Consider the following 12,548-nt stretch of genomic DNA (forward strand, 5'->3'; position numbering starts at 1 on the left):
TGGTGTGGGGAGGAGAATTGCTGTGTCTACCCAAACCTTCACTTTCCCACACATCAGAAGAACTTTATCAGGCCTACTTTCTTTCTTTCTTCTTCTCCTTCTCCTCCTCATCCTCCTCTTTCTTCTTCTTCTTCTTTTAGATTTTATTTATTGGACACAGAGAGAGCAAGAGAGAGCCCAAGCAGGAGGAGCCGCAAGCAGAGGGTGGGGGAGAAGCAGACTTCCTGCAAAAGAGGGAGCCTGATGCGGGGCTCAATCCCAGGAACCTGGGATCATGACCTGAGCTGGGGCAGACGCTTAACCGACTGAGCCACCCAGGTGGCCCGCCTCCTTTCTTCATAGGGCAACTCAAAAAACATTTTGTAAACTGTTCTCCCCATGAATTCCTCAGATCAGGCTAAGACCTGTGCAGAAGCAAGTGAGGGGTCTTCTATGCCCCCAGCTCCAGCCAACGCTCGGCAGCCAGAGTGGCTCTGGCTAGAATTCATAGATTCTGAGAGGGTCAGGCCCAAAGCGAACTGGAGGTCCCAAGGATCCCAGAGTGAATTGGGTGGTTCATGTCTTCTCCAGACGGGTATTCCTCTGGGCTGGGGTCTCAGCAGCCCAGCCCCCACATCCTCTCTCCACATCAGGCAGGAAAGCCAGCAGGCAGAGAGGCATCTGATGGGCTCCTTCCTCCCCTCAAAATCACAAAGCCCCACCTGCGGAGCTGAGTAACTGTCTCTACCAAGGACACAGGAAACAAACAAAATAGAAACGCAGTTACCTCTGTCTGGACTCTGAGCTCTCTCTGGAGCCGGAAGAAAGCTGGAATGCATTTCTGGTGGTCTGCCTATGTTTAGTTATTTTTCTACAGGCTAAAAAGAGAAGCTGAAAGTCTTTCCTTTGCGAAGGTTATTTTGCTGAGCAAAATGAAAACTCATTCTAGACTGTTCCTCTGTCTGGAACACTTTCCCCCCGGATGCCCAGGGGTCATGCTCTCCCTGCAGGGTTCTACTCAAATTGCAGCACCTCGGGCCTCTCCTAATGTCCCATTTAAAAAGCTTCAACCACCGTCCTTGCTGACCCCCCCCCCCCCCCGCCCACCTCACCAGCCACCAAAACCCTGGCAATTTCTCATTCCCCTCCACTGCTTGATTCTTTTCTGTGCTTATTTATCATCTGCCTCCCCTTCTGCTACACGAGGGCAAGTTTTCTCCTGTGCTATGTCCCCGGGGCCAACAAGAGTGCTTAGCACATTGTTAGTGTGTGAATTCTGTGTTGCCTCATGACAGGTCACTCTGAAATGTAGAGGCCTGAGACAACAACACTTATGATCTTACAGCGACTGTGGCTCAGGAGCATGGATGCAGGGGGCTGGGTCTCCCACTCAGCCTCTCTGGCCAGGGCTGCTGTGGTTGAATTCTCCTCTGAAGGCTCAAATGGAGAGGACCGGCTTCCTGCTCCCAGGGCTGTTGGCAGAATTTGCTGTCTTGCAATCTGCTGACCGAGGACCTCAGATCCCTGCCAGGCTGTTGGCCAGGAGCTACCCTCCATTTCCCGGCACTCGGGCTTCTCTTCAGAGCATCTCACGATGTGGCAGCTGACGTCATCGGAGTAAGGAAACAAGAAGGACCTCGGAGAGAATGTGGGCAAGATGGAAGCTGCTGCCTTCGGTAAACTAATGTTGAATTTGATTTCCCATCACTTTGTATCCTAGTCATTAAAGGCAAGTTATGAGACCCAGGGCACACCCAAGGGGAGGGGATTCCACAAGAATACAAGTACCAGGAAATGCGATCACGGGGAGCCATTTTAGAAACTGCCAACCACATTGGACTTTCAATTAGTGTTTGTTGAATGGACCGATGAGTGAATTTGGATACATATGGAGGGAGAATAGAGAAAGGTAGGGGCATACTGCTGCTAAGAAATTGTTTTCTTAGCACGTGGGAAAAGCCAGGAGACATGGACCTCCAAGGGCCTGCTTCTTCCCACTTGTCACATGCGTCACTTTCAAGATTGGTTAACTTCGACTCGGATTCCATCCTCCTCCTTCACCCACAGACGCACGTGCACATAAGACATATAGACAGAGGACAGTTCATTCTTCAGAGAGGCGAAGACACTGGCAAGCTTACTACTGGGCTCAGAGGTTTGTGAGTTGCTTTCCGAGGAAAGGCTGGGGAATTTGTTAATTTGGGGAAAAGTACATTTTTTCCCACTTGCACAACTCAAGTAAGGCTGAACACTCCCCTCTGGAATTTTCCAAACCATTTCTATTTCTCAGATGGAGAGGAGGAAATCTGCACAAAGCAAAGTCTTATTTTTGAGGGAGACATGGATTATAACTGTGGCGTACCTTCTGTGTGCTCAAGCACGAACTTGTACCTCAGGCATACAGAAGAAATAAAGACGCAGGAGGAACACCTAAGTTGGCGGCAGGGACCAGGCTAGCATTAGGGGGACAACAGAGAGGCACGGGGACAACACTGTCTCAATGAACTGCGCTGCTGGAGATCAAGAAGAGGGGATTTATAGCACTGACATGGCAGGGAGAGGTTCTGGAAATAGGTGGGTTAGAGTTTTTCCTTTGAGTATGAAAAGTGTTTGAATTGGAGGGCATTCTAGGCAAGGAGCAGCATAGGAGAAAGGCCTAGAAATGGGAGTTGGTGCAGTATGAACTTGGGCAGGCAAATCGGCCTGAATAAATGGAAGGTATGTACGTGGTCGCAACTCAAAATCATGAGATTCTGAGAGGGCAGGACCTTCCTAAGTTTAGAAGGTGGGATTAGTGAAACTAGTCTTGGAAGGGAAATGAAAAAAATACTGAATTTTGGAGGGCTAACTACCTTTCAAAATTTAGTGTTTTCTTCATTTCCCTTCTAAGACCAGCCTAGCTACTTCCAAGACTAGCCTAGCTACTGGGCCCAGGGCTGAATAGCCCCCAGGAACAACCTGCGATGGGGCAGTGGGTGGGTGGGCGGGTAGAGGGCACCATGATTTCTTCCCGTCAGAAGCTGCTGAGGAACACAAGTGGGTCTTGGTAAAAGCTGCCAGGGGAACAAGAAAATTCACGTGGTCTCTTCGTGGTCTGCTCTGAGGGAAAAACTCACCACAGAGGGAAAAGACAGGGTCCCACTAGAGCTTCCTGTGACTGGCCTGCTTTCCTCTCCTGGTTGTACCCGCAACCCTCCCTTGCTCCTCACCTCGTGTCTCTGCTTTATCTTGTGGCACTGAATTCGCGGCTCCCTGACACTTTGTGTGTTTACGTCTGTCTTGTATATTGTCTGTGTTTCCTACTGCGATATAAGCTCCGTGAGGGCTGGGACTTGCAGACGAGTTCCTAGCATAGGAAAACACTCAGTATCGGTTGAATGGAAGAGGGCTTGTTACAAGGTGATTAATGGTACTAAGAAGGAGCTGGAGCTGCTTAGGAAGATGGGGTCCTCAATTTGCTGCCGCGCCACGGCCTTGGCCACCACAGCTGTCTATGTGTGTGCAACTTTACCTGCAGAGAGGAGCTGGCCCTGGCTGAGAACAGCCTCCACCTCCATCTGGACCACAGGGAAAGCCACACACAGCCTCCCTGGGGTCCTGCAGGAGCCAATGTTTTGACTCACCTGAATGGCTCAACTTCCTGTCTCTGAGTTCAGGGCTTCTTTTTTTCTTTTCTTTTCTTTTCTTTCTTTCTTTCAAGATTTTATTTATTTATTTGACACAGAGAGACAGCGAAAGAGGGAACGCAAGCAGAGGGAGTGGGAGAAGGAGAAGAAGCTGGCTCTCCTCTGAGCAGGGAGCCCGAGGTGGGGGTCGATCCCAGAACCCTGGGATCATGACCTGAGCCAAAGGCAGACACTTAAATGACTGAGCCAGTCAAGAGCCCTTGAGTTTGGGGCTCCTGTACCAGCCTGCCTCTACCTCCCTGGATGCCTGTGGGAATTCCGTCTCCTCGGCCCCCTCCCTGGCTTCCATGCTGGCCTGCCTCTGCGTGAGATCCTGGCTGGAGAGGGCAGGCAGAACGGGGTCTTCCTTTCTCCTCACCCTCTCCCAGCCCAATGAGCGGTAAGAAGGGCTGTTGGTGGTGTTTCAAGAGGCTCCATGACCCCATAAAATATGCTTCAATTTTTCTCAGAAAATGAGCCATTTTTTCCTTCTTGTGTTTTCATTTGGTGCCCAGAAGTCCCTGGATTTCCTGGAATTTATCTGAAGAATTCTAGCTATTCCAGCCGTAGTTTTCACACACATACAGCTCCTGCCAGCAGACTTCGGCCATCTGGGGGCAGCCTGTGGTGGTGGAGTGAGCTCTGCTCTTGAGCTCCAGCGATCTGGCAAGGGCTTTTCTGCTGAGCCCCTTACAAGCTTTTGGATATTTTTAAAAAACTGTCTTATCAAGGTACCATTGGCATGTAGTACACTACACTGAATCATGCGTCAAGTGTTGGCTTAATACATACACCCATGAGATTGACACCACAATCAAGGTAATGAAGATACCCATCACCCCTGAAGTTTCCTGTGCCCCTTGGTTGCCCCTCCTCTCTCCAGGTAACCACTGATCTGCTTTCTGTTCCTATATATGTTTGCCTTTTCTGAACTTCCACAGAAATAGAATCATCCAATTGGTGCTCCTTTTATCTGGCTCTTCTCACTCAGCATAGTTCCCTTGGGATTCATCCATACCGTTGTCCGTCTCAGTATTTCGCTTTCTTTGATTCTAGGTAGGATTCCACTGGATGGTTGTATCGTAATTTGTGGATCAATTCATCTTTTGAAGGACATTTGCTTTTTCTGCCCAGTTTTTGGCTATTCTACACAAAGCTGCTATGAATAATGAATAGCACGATGTCATGAAGATTTACGCATTTGTTTTCTAAGACTTGTATAGTATCAGCTCTTACATTAAGGATTGTGATCCATTTTGAGTTAATTTTTATTAGTGGTATATGAAGTGACTCCAAGTTCCTTCCTCCCCAGTCCTTCTCCTCTTTCTTCATTGTCTTCATTTTGCATGTACATATCCAATTACTCCAGCACTATTTGTTGCCAATTCTGTCCTTTCTCCAACACATTACTTTTGTGCCTTTGTCAGAGACCAGTTGTTTTTATATGCGTGGGTTTCTTTCTGGATTCTCTATTCTAGTCTTTTGATTTCTTTGTTTATCTTTGCCCCTTCCTTCCTTCTCTCCTTCCTTCCTTCCTATCTTATGACAAGATAGACTTTTTTTTTTTTGAAGTTTTTATTTTAATTCCAGTTAGTTAACATATAGTGTTATTTTAGTTTCAGGCGTACAATATAGTGATTCAACAATTCCATACATCAAACTGTGCTCATCACAAGTGCCCTCCTTAATCCCCATCACCTATTTAACCCATCTCCCTACCCATGTCTCCTCTGGTAACCATCAGTTTGTTCCCTATAATTAAGAGTCAGTGTCTTCATTTATCTCTCTCTCCCTTTTTCCTTTTGCTGGTTTGTTTTATTTCTTAAATTCCATGCATGAGGGGGACCTGGGTAACTCAGTCAGTTGAGCGTCCAACTCTTGATTTTGGCTCAGGTCATTATCTCAGGATCATGGGGTCAAGTTCTGTGTCATGCTTGGTGTTGAGTCTGTTTGAGGTTCCCTCTCCTTCTTTTTCTGCTTCTCCCCCCGCTCCCACCCTTCTTTTTCTCAAATAAATAAATGAAATCTTTAAAACAAATTTCACATATGTGGGAAATCATATAGTATCTTTCTCTGACTGATTTATTTCACTTTGTATTATGCTTTCTAGCTCCAACCATGTTGTTGCAAATGGCAAGGTTACATTCTTTTTGATGGTTGAATAATATTCCATATATATGTGAGATATATACACACACAGGATATATATATCCTATGTATATAGATATCTATACACATGTATATCATATATATGTATATATAGGATATTCTTTATTCATTAGTCAATGAACACTTGACCTGTTTCCCTAATTTGGTTATTGTAAATAATGCTCCTATAAACAGAGATGTGCACTTATCCCTTTGAATTAGTGTTTTTGTATTTTTTGGTAAATACTCAGTGGTATAATAACTGGATCATAGGTTAGTTCTATTTTTAACTTTTTGAGGAACCTCCACACTGTTCTCCAAAGTGGTTGCACCACTTTGCTTATGCAAAGTTCCTTTTTTTCCACATCCTCGCCAACACTTGTTTCTGGGGCTGTTGGTTTTAGCCATTCGGACAGGTGTGATATCTCATTGTCGTTTTGATTTACATTTCCCTGATGATGAGTGATGTTGAGCATCTTTTCATGTTTTATTGGCTATCTGGGCGTCTTCTCTGGAGAAATGTCTGTTCATGTCTTCTGCCCATGTTTTCATTGGATTATTTGTTTTTTGGGTGGTGAGTTATATAAATTCTTTATATATTTTGGATACTAGCCCTTTATCAGATATGTCATTTGCAAATATCTTCTCCCATTCAATACATTGATTTTGTTTTGTTGATTGTTCCCTTAACTGTGCAGATGCTTTTTATTTAACACTAAGTTGTTTTTATTACTATAGCTTTATAATAACTACTAAAATCACATGTTAGCTCTCCACTTTTACCTTTTTCCTCAGAGTTGTTTTAAGTATCCTAAGTCATTTGTATTCCCATATGAATTTTTAGGAGAGCTTGCCAATTTATAATTTATATATTTATATATTTAAAATGTATATATTTAAATATATATTTTATATATTTATATATAATTTATATATTTATACAATTTATATATTTAAAAATGTTTGTCAAGATTTTGATTGGGATTGCTTTGAATTTATAACTCTTGTATATTGTACTTAATCTTCCCTGGGCTTCAATCTCCTCTTCTTTAATGTGGAGATGATTCCTGCATTGCAAGGCAATTGGGAGGTCCATATGGGCTCATACTATAAAATTTCTGACAGTGCCTGGGGCATAATAGATACTGAAATTTGTTAGTTTTTCTTTTAATACCTTGCTCTATGACAAAACCTTGCATCTTTTATCCCTAACATTCCCTGTAGATTTCCCTCTGTTATTTTTGGAAATTTCACCATTATATCCTGGTCAGGAATATATGTGATACCCCCTGCCTCCCTTTTTTGACCTTCTTTTTTTTTTTTTAACTTATTTATTTATTACAGAGACAGAGAGTGTGGGGAGCAGGGCCCAAGAGAGGAGAGTCTTAAGCACACTTAGCGCTAAGCACAGAGCCCATCACAGGGCTCTATCTCATGACTTTAGGATCGCAACCTGAGCCAAAACCAAGAGTTGGATGCCCAACTGACTGTGCCACTCAGGTGTCCTGGCCTTCTGTCTTTTAAGTGGCCTCAAAATCAATGTCTTCAAGGTCTGCTTACTCTCAATCACCACAACAAAATCTCAACTCAAGTTCCAGTCATTACCTGCTGGATTTCCACAGTCATCCTACTGTCTTGACTCTTCCTCTCTAGGTTTGATTCTCTTTGAAGTTGTCTGACCTCCAGTTTATTGGTTAAAAATGCATTCAGTTGCAAGTCACAGTGAATTTGGCTAATGGTACCTTGAAGAAATAGGGGTTTATTTAGCTCACATAACACAAGCAGTGGAGGTAGGCAGTTGCTTGTGTTGGCTCAGGTTATTTACCAGAATACCAAAGGCCTTCCTTTTCTGATCTGCCATGCTTAGTCTTATTAGCTTTCACTCTTGGGCTCGTTTTCTCATAGCCACAAGATAGCTGCCATGGCTCCAGACAACATATCACTTTAAGGCAGAAAGAAGGATGTGGAATAGAAGCTTTCTCAGAATATTTCTTTCCCCACTAGACTTCTTATTTCACGTTGTCTAGAAGAGGCTTGCATGGCCAGCCCTAGCTGCTAGAGAGTCTGGGAATAGAATTTCTGTGAGCTGTCACCCAGGCTTAGACACATTCTCACCCCACACAAAGGAGCAAAGAAGACGTAGAGAATGGGTATTAGGCAGGCAATGGATGGTGTCTTTTACACTTGGTTCTCTTACCTGAGAATGGAGATAATAATGAGGTCATTGTGGGGTTAAATGAGGTGGTGCATAGAAGGTGCTTACCTCTGTGCCTGGCCCATGTTAAGTGCTGAATAAATGGTATATATTATTTTTATTATAGTTAGTATCTTCCTTGACAGAGTCCAAAGATGGCCTTCATTGCTCAAAAAGCCCATTTGGTCCCCAGTGAAATTTACTCCTTTCTCTGGACATGATGTCTTGCCAATTCCTTTCCTGACCACAGAGCATGGCTGCAGAAAACATTCAGGGGCATTCAGTACATTCTAGACAGTGGCATTGTGGCAGAGGATGAGGCAAACCCAGCTCCTGTCCTCATGGGCAGCAGGTCATAAACAGACAAATAAATAAACAGGAGTGATTACAATTAGTGATGAGTGGTGTGCAGGAAATAAACAGGGTGGAGAGCTGGAGGGTTGGGAGGGTGCTCTTAGATAGGGCACCCTAGGAAGGCTCCTCTGAAGACCCCATCTGAACTGAAGAATGACCAGGAGTCTCCAAGGGAAGAGTATTCCAGGCCAAGAAAACAAGCAAAGATCTAGAGGTGTGAAAGAGCTGGTGTACCTAAGGAGGTAGGAAGGGGGTTAGACTATCCTGAGCTCAGGGAGAGTGTTGGAAGAGAAGGTATGAGATGCTGTGGGTGAGCGTCAGCATAAGCAGGTTTTGTAACCATGGTAAGCAGTTGAGATTTTGTTTTAAGTGCAACGTGGAGGTGTTGAAAAATTTTTAGCTTGGGAGAGATGTGATCTGACCAAAGTTCTCAGATGATTCCTGTGGCTGTTCATTCATTCATTCAACCACTATTTGTTGAGTGCCAGGCAATGTGAAAGGCACCAGAAAAAGAAGTCATAAACAAAATAGAGAAAAAATTCTGCCCTGTAGGTAACCTACAGCCCAGTTTTCCAAGGATTTCCTGGGACACAGTAATTTCAGTGCTAGAATAGGGAACATACTGGCCAAACTGGGATGGTCACCTTCCATGGAGCATACACTGGCCCCCACTAGAGTTAGAAAATAAGCAAAACAAACAAGTAAATTGTTTAATTAGTTCAATAATGGTAAGGAAGGGAATCTGAAAGTTTGGGTGAAGGGTGAAGTTTTGGATAAGATGGCTAGTGGAAGTTTTTGTGGGGAGGTGAATCAAGGAGACTAACAGTGTTGAAGTTTGGGGGAGGAGTTTTCCAGGTAGTGTGAACAGCAGATGCAAAAGTTCTGAGGCCAGTGTACGCCCAATGGTGTTTGCAGAGCAGTAAGGAGGGCAGTGTGGCTGGAGAAGAAAATGTGAAGACCAGAGTACTAGAGAGGTGGAGGAGAGAGGGCAGATTATATGGGGCTTTGTAGAACATTATAAGAACTTTGCTTTTCTCTGAGATGGGAACCATTCGGGTAAGGAACAGAAGGTCTAGAGCTTCTGAGTATCACTTTGGTCGCTGTGTTAAGGAAAGACTGAAGGAGCAAAGGCAGAGCAGGGAGATACGATAGTAATTCAGGTGCTTTGGACCAGGGTGAGGCACACTGTGGAGACAGCCTCAGGTTGACGAATCAAGTATGGTGCTGGGGGTAAGGGAAAAAATGGCTGAGAGGTGATCCTTTGTGTCTTATTTGAGCAGGAGGGTAGAAGGAGGGACCACTGCTGGAGTCAGATTTGGGGTAGGGACAGGGAGCCAGGAGTTTCACTTAGAGAAGTGCATGATATCTGCAAGTAGAGATGGGGGTGGGAAGGTTGTTTGGAACTTAGGGGACAGCTGTGGCACTGGAATGTAAGTTAGAGAATCCTTAGCAAATGCATGGTATTAAGGCCATAGGGATGGGTATTATCTAGGCAGGGAATGTAGAGAGAAGGAATTGAAAGACTGCTCCTAATTCTTGGCTCTGTGGCAATACATACCTTTGCCACTGTTTCAAACTGGGTAGAGTGAACCTTATTCCCTTGACTTTGGATTAGCCATGTGACTTAGTTTGCCCAATAAGATGTTAGTAGATATTGTGCATGTACAGTTTGGCTTCATGCCTCATACTTCTGTCATTGCTGGAAGAATACCCCCTAGGGAGTAGGGCCCCCTCAGTCTAGCCCCTGAGTAAGACACATGGAATGGAACCACTCCTACTACCCCACAAATTCACCACCTCAAGCAGAATTGCAGCTGACCCACAAATACTAAGGAAGAATAAAATCCTTATTGTTATGTACAGTTTGTGGTTGTTTGTTATGTGGCATAACCTGACTGACCCACATACCTCCCTTCAGCCTCTGGTTCCCATTTTTTCTTAACTCCACTTGTCCTCTGCATTGTAACAGTTTAGAGTCTCCCAGTTGCCAAAGATTTCCTCTCCTTTAAAAAAAATTTTTTTTTTTTTTATTTCACAGAGATAGATTGTGCACAAGCAGGAGGAACACCAGGCAGAGGGAGAAGCAGGCTCCTTGGATGTGGAACTCAATCCCAAGACCCTGGGATCCTGACCTGAGCCAAAGGCAGATGCTTAACTGACTGAACTGCCCAGGTGTCCCCAAAGCTTTCCTCTTCTTATCCAAGACTTTCAAATCCTATTTCCTTGGATCTTGCTAGACCAGGGGAGGGGTGTGAGAAAAGTGCTTTGTTTCTAGTAGTGGTAACTCACAATGCTTCAGTAATCCTAGAACACATTTTACATGTTCCCATTGGTCCTTGGCAATGGAGGGTCAGGGAGAAGGAGAGTCTTGTACCAGACCCCACAGCTGGAGGAAAGTCAGGAGCCCAGAGGCCCAGAGGGAAGTCTAGTTTTCTTGGGGACAAGCAGAAACAGAAAACCAAACACTGGCCTTATGGGTACAGGGTGGAAGGGAAACTTGTTTTTCACAGAATAACCATTTGTTCCTTTTGAATTCTGTACCACGTGCATTTATTACGTACACACACACACACACACACACACACACAGCCCAGGAATCTTGTGTAATATTATTTAAAGAACCCATCTTTGAGTTGAAGGGGATTGGAAAAGGGATTCCTAGAAGTAGATTTTTTCTGTTTCTAGATCTGTCCAAGGGAGGAGGCCTGAAGTACATTATCCAAGCAAGACTTCTCCATGCCTAATTCTGATTTCTCCCTATCACGCCCTTGTTTGGATGGGGAACTATGAGTTGGAAGCCCTGAAATTTCTAGAGGAGGAGAGCCTCTGCATGGGATCCTGCCCTGCCTTGTGTGGTAAGCATGCTTCCTGGGGTTCAGAAACCTCTGGGGTGCCAGTGCTTCCTTTTCCTGGCAGCAGGCTGGAAACACAGACAGCTATTTACATGTCAGCTGGGAGAAGCCCTACCTCTAACACCCTAGAGCTCTGACACCCCTCTTTGCATGGAAGTGCCTGCTAGAAATAGTAGTCCCAATTGCATATGGTTGCTTTTTGTTGTAAATTCAGGGAGGTAAAATCCACATCAATCCACAGCCTCTCTGTCTGCCTGCCTTTGGATTCCCATCTATGAAAAGATGTGATGGGGGGGGGGGGGAAAGGGGGGGGGGGGGGGATTGGGGTGTGCTCCTCAGGCTGGGGCTGGAGAGGTATCTAGGAGGGAGGGAGGATTAGAATCATTGGGGGACAAAAGTCCTACTCTGAAAAGAGAAGCTCACAATGACCACAGTGAGTATAGCTCTGTTCTGTTTTGGTATGTTTGTTTTCTTTTTGGTCGGGATACACCAAAGCATTTGAAACTTCCAGTGACATTAAAGGAAGATAGATGCGAGATATTAAACAAATGTGGGTGAAGAAAGGACTGCCAGGACAGCAGGCTGGCTAGTGGGACTTGAAAAGGTTGCATTTGCAGTTGCAGAAATGAGAAACTCTCCTTTCAGTCCAGTGTCCCAAGAGGCCTGGACAATCAGGGTAGACTTGGAGGATCAGACGTGCAGACAAAACCAGCATCTGCATTTGAAACGGGCTCCCAGGGGCTCTTCTGGGAAGCTAGAAACGGAATCAGCCAGCTGACAGGTTCCGCCAGTCCAGAGAACATCCCAGGAAGCTCAAGCAGGAGGCTCCCGCTCTGATCACGGCTCCTGGGTGTCCGGGTCCAGGAGGGGCCCCTAAAGAAACCCTGCGCCAAAAGCTGGAGCTGGAGGGTGGGAGAGTGGGCGGAGGTCATGTGTTGCCCACCGCCCCCCATCCCCAACCCGGCTTGTTATTTTGCTCAAAGTCACCCCCAAATGCGAATGGGAATAAACTCTCCTTGTTTGCCTCTAGCCCGGCCTAAGCCCCGGGTCCCCTTGGGTGTCGTCCAGGACGCCGGCACGGCTGCTTACAATGGCGCTCAGACGACAGATGGCGGGCGGGGAGGGGAGGGGCGCGGGCAGGTGCGCGGGGGAGACGCGCCGCCGCAGCGCGAGACACCGTCTGTCGGCTCAATGGCTTGCAGCCCGCCGGCTGCAGTGGCGGCCGCCGGGCCCTGCGAACAATGACCGAATTCTCCGAACCCCTCACACCCCCCGCGGGGCTGGGCCACGCGCCAGCCGGGCGGGCGAACCCTTGTGCGGCGCGGGCGGGGCTCGCCCATGCCCGTGCGCCGGAGC

The 12,548-nt window shown here is 46.0% G+C and overlaps 1 long non-coding RNA gene across 1 annotated transcript; it reads left to right on the plus strand.

Annotated features, from left to right (window-relative positions):
* The first annotated feature begins 1,591 nt into the window (after positions 1 to 1,591).
* Positions 1,592 to 11,140, plus strand: LOC132009982 (uncharacterized). The gene is made up of 3 exons (XR_009402115.1): positions 1,592 to 1,655; positions 10,379 to 10,512; positions 11,026 to 11,140. It is a non-coding gene; the product is annotated as an uncharacterized LOC132009982 (long non-coding RNA).
* Positions 11,141 to 12,548: the final 1,408 nt, after the last annotated feature.

Source organism: Mustela nigripes, chromosome 2 (genome assembly GCF_022355385.1).
Source record: "Mustela nigripes isolate SB6536 chromosome 2, MUSNIG.SB6536, whole genome shotgun sequence".
In the NCBI taxonomy this organism is placed as follows: Eukaryota; Metazoa; Chordata; class Mammalia; order Carnivora; family Mustelidae; genus Mustela; species Mustela nigripes.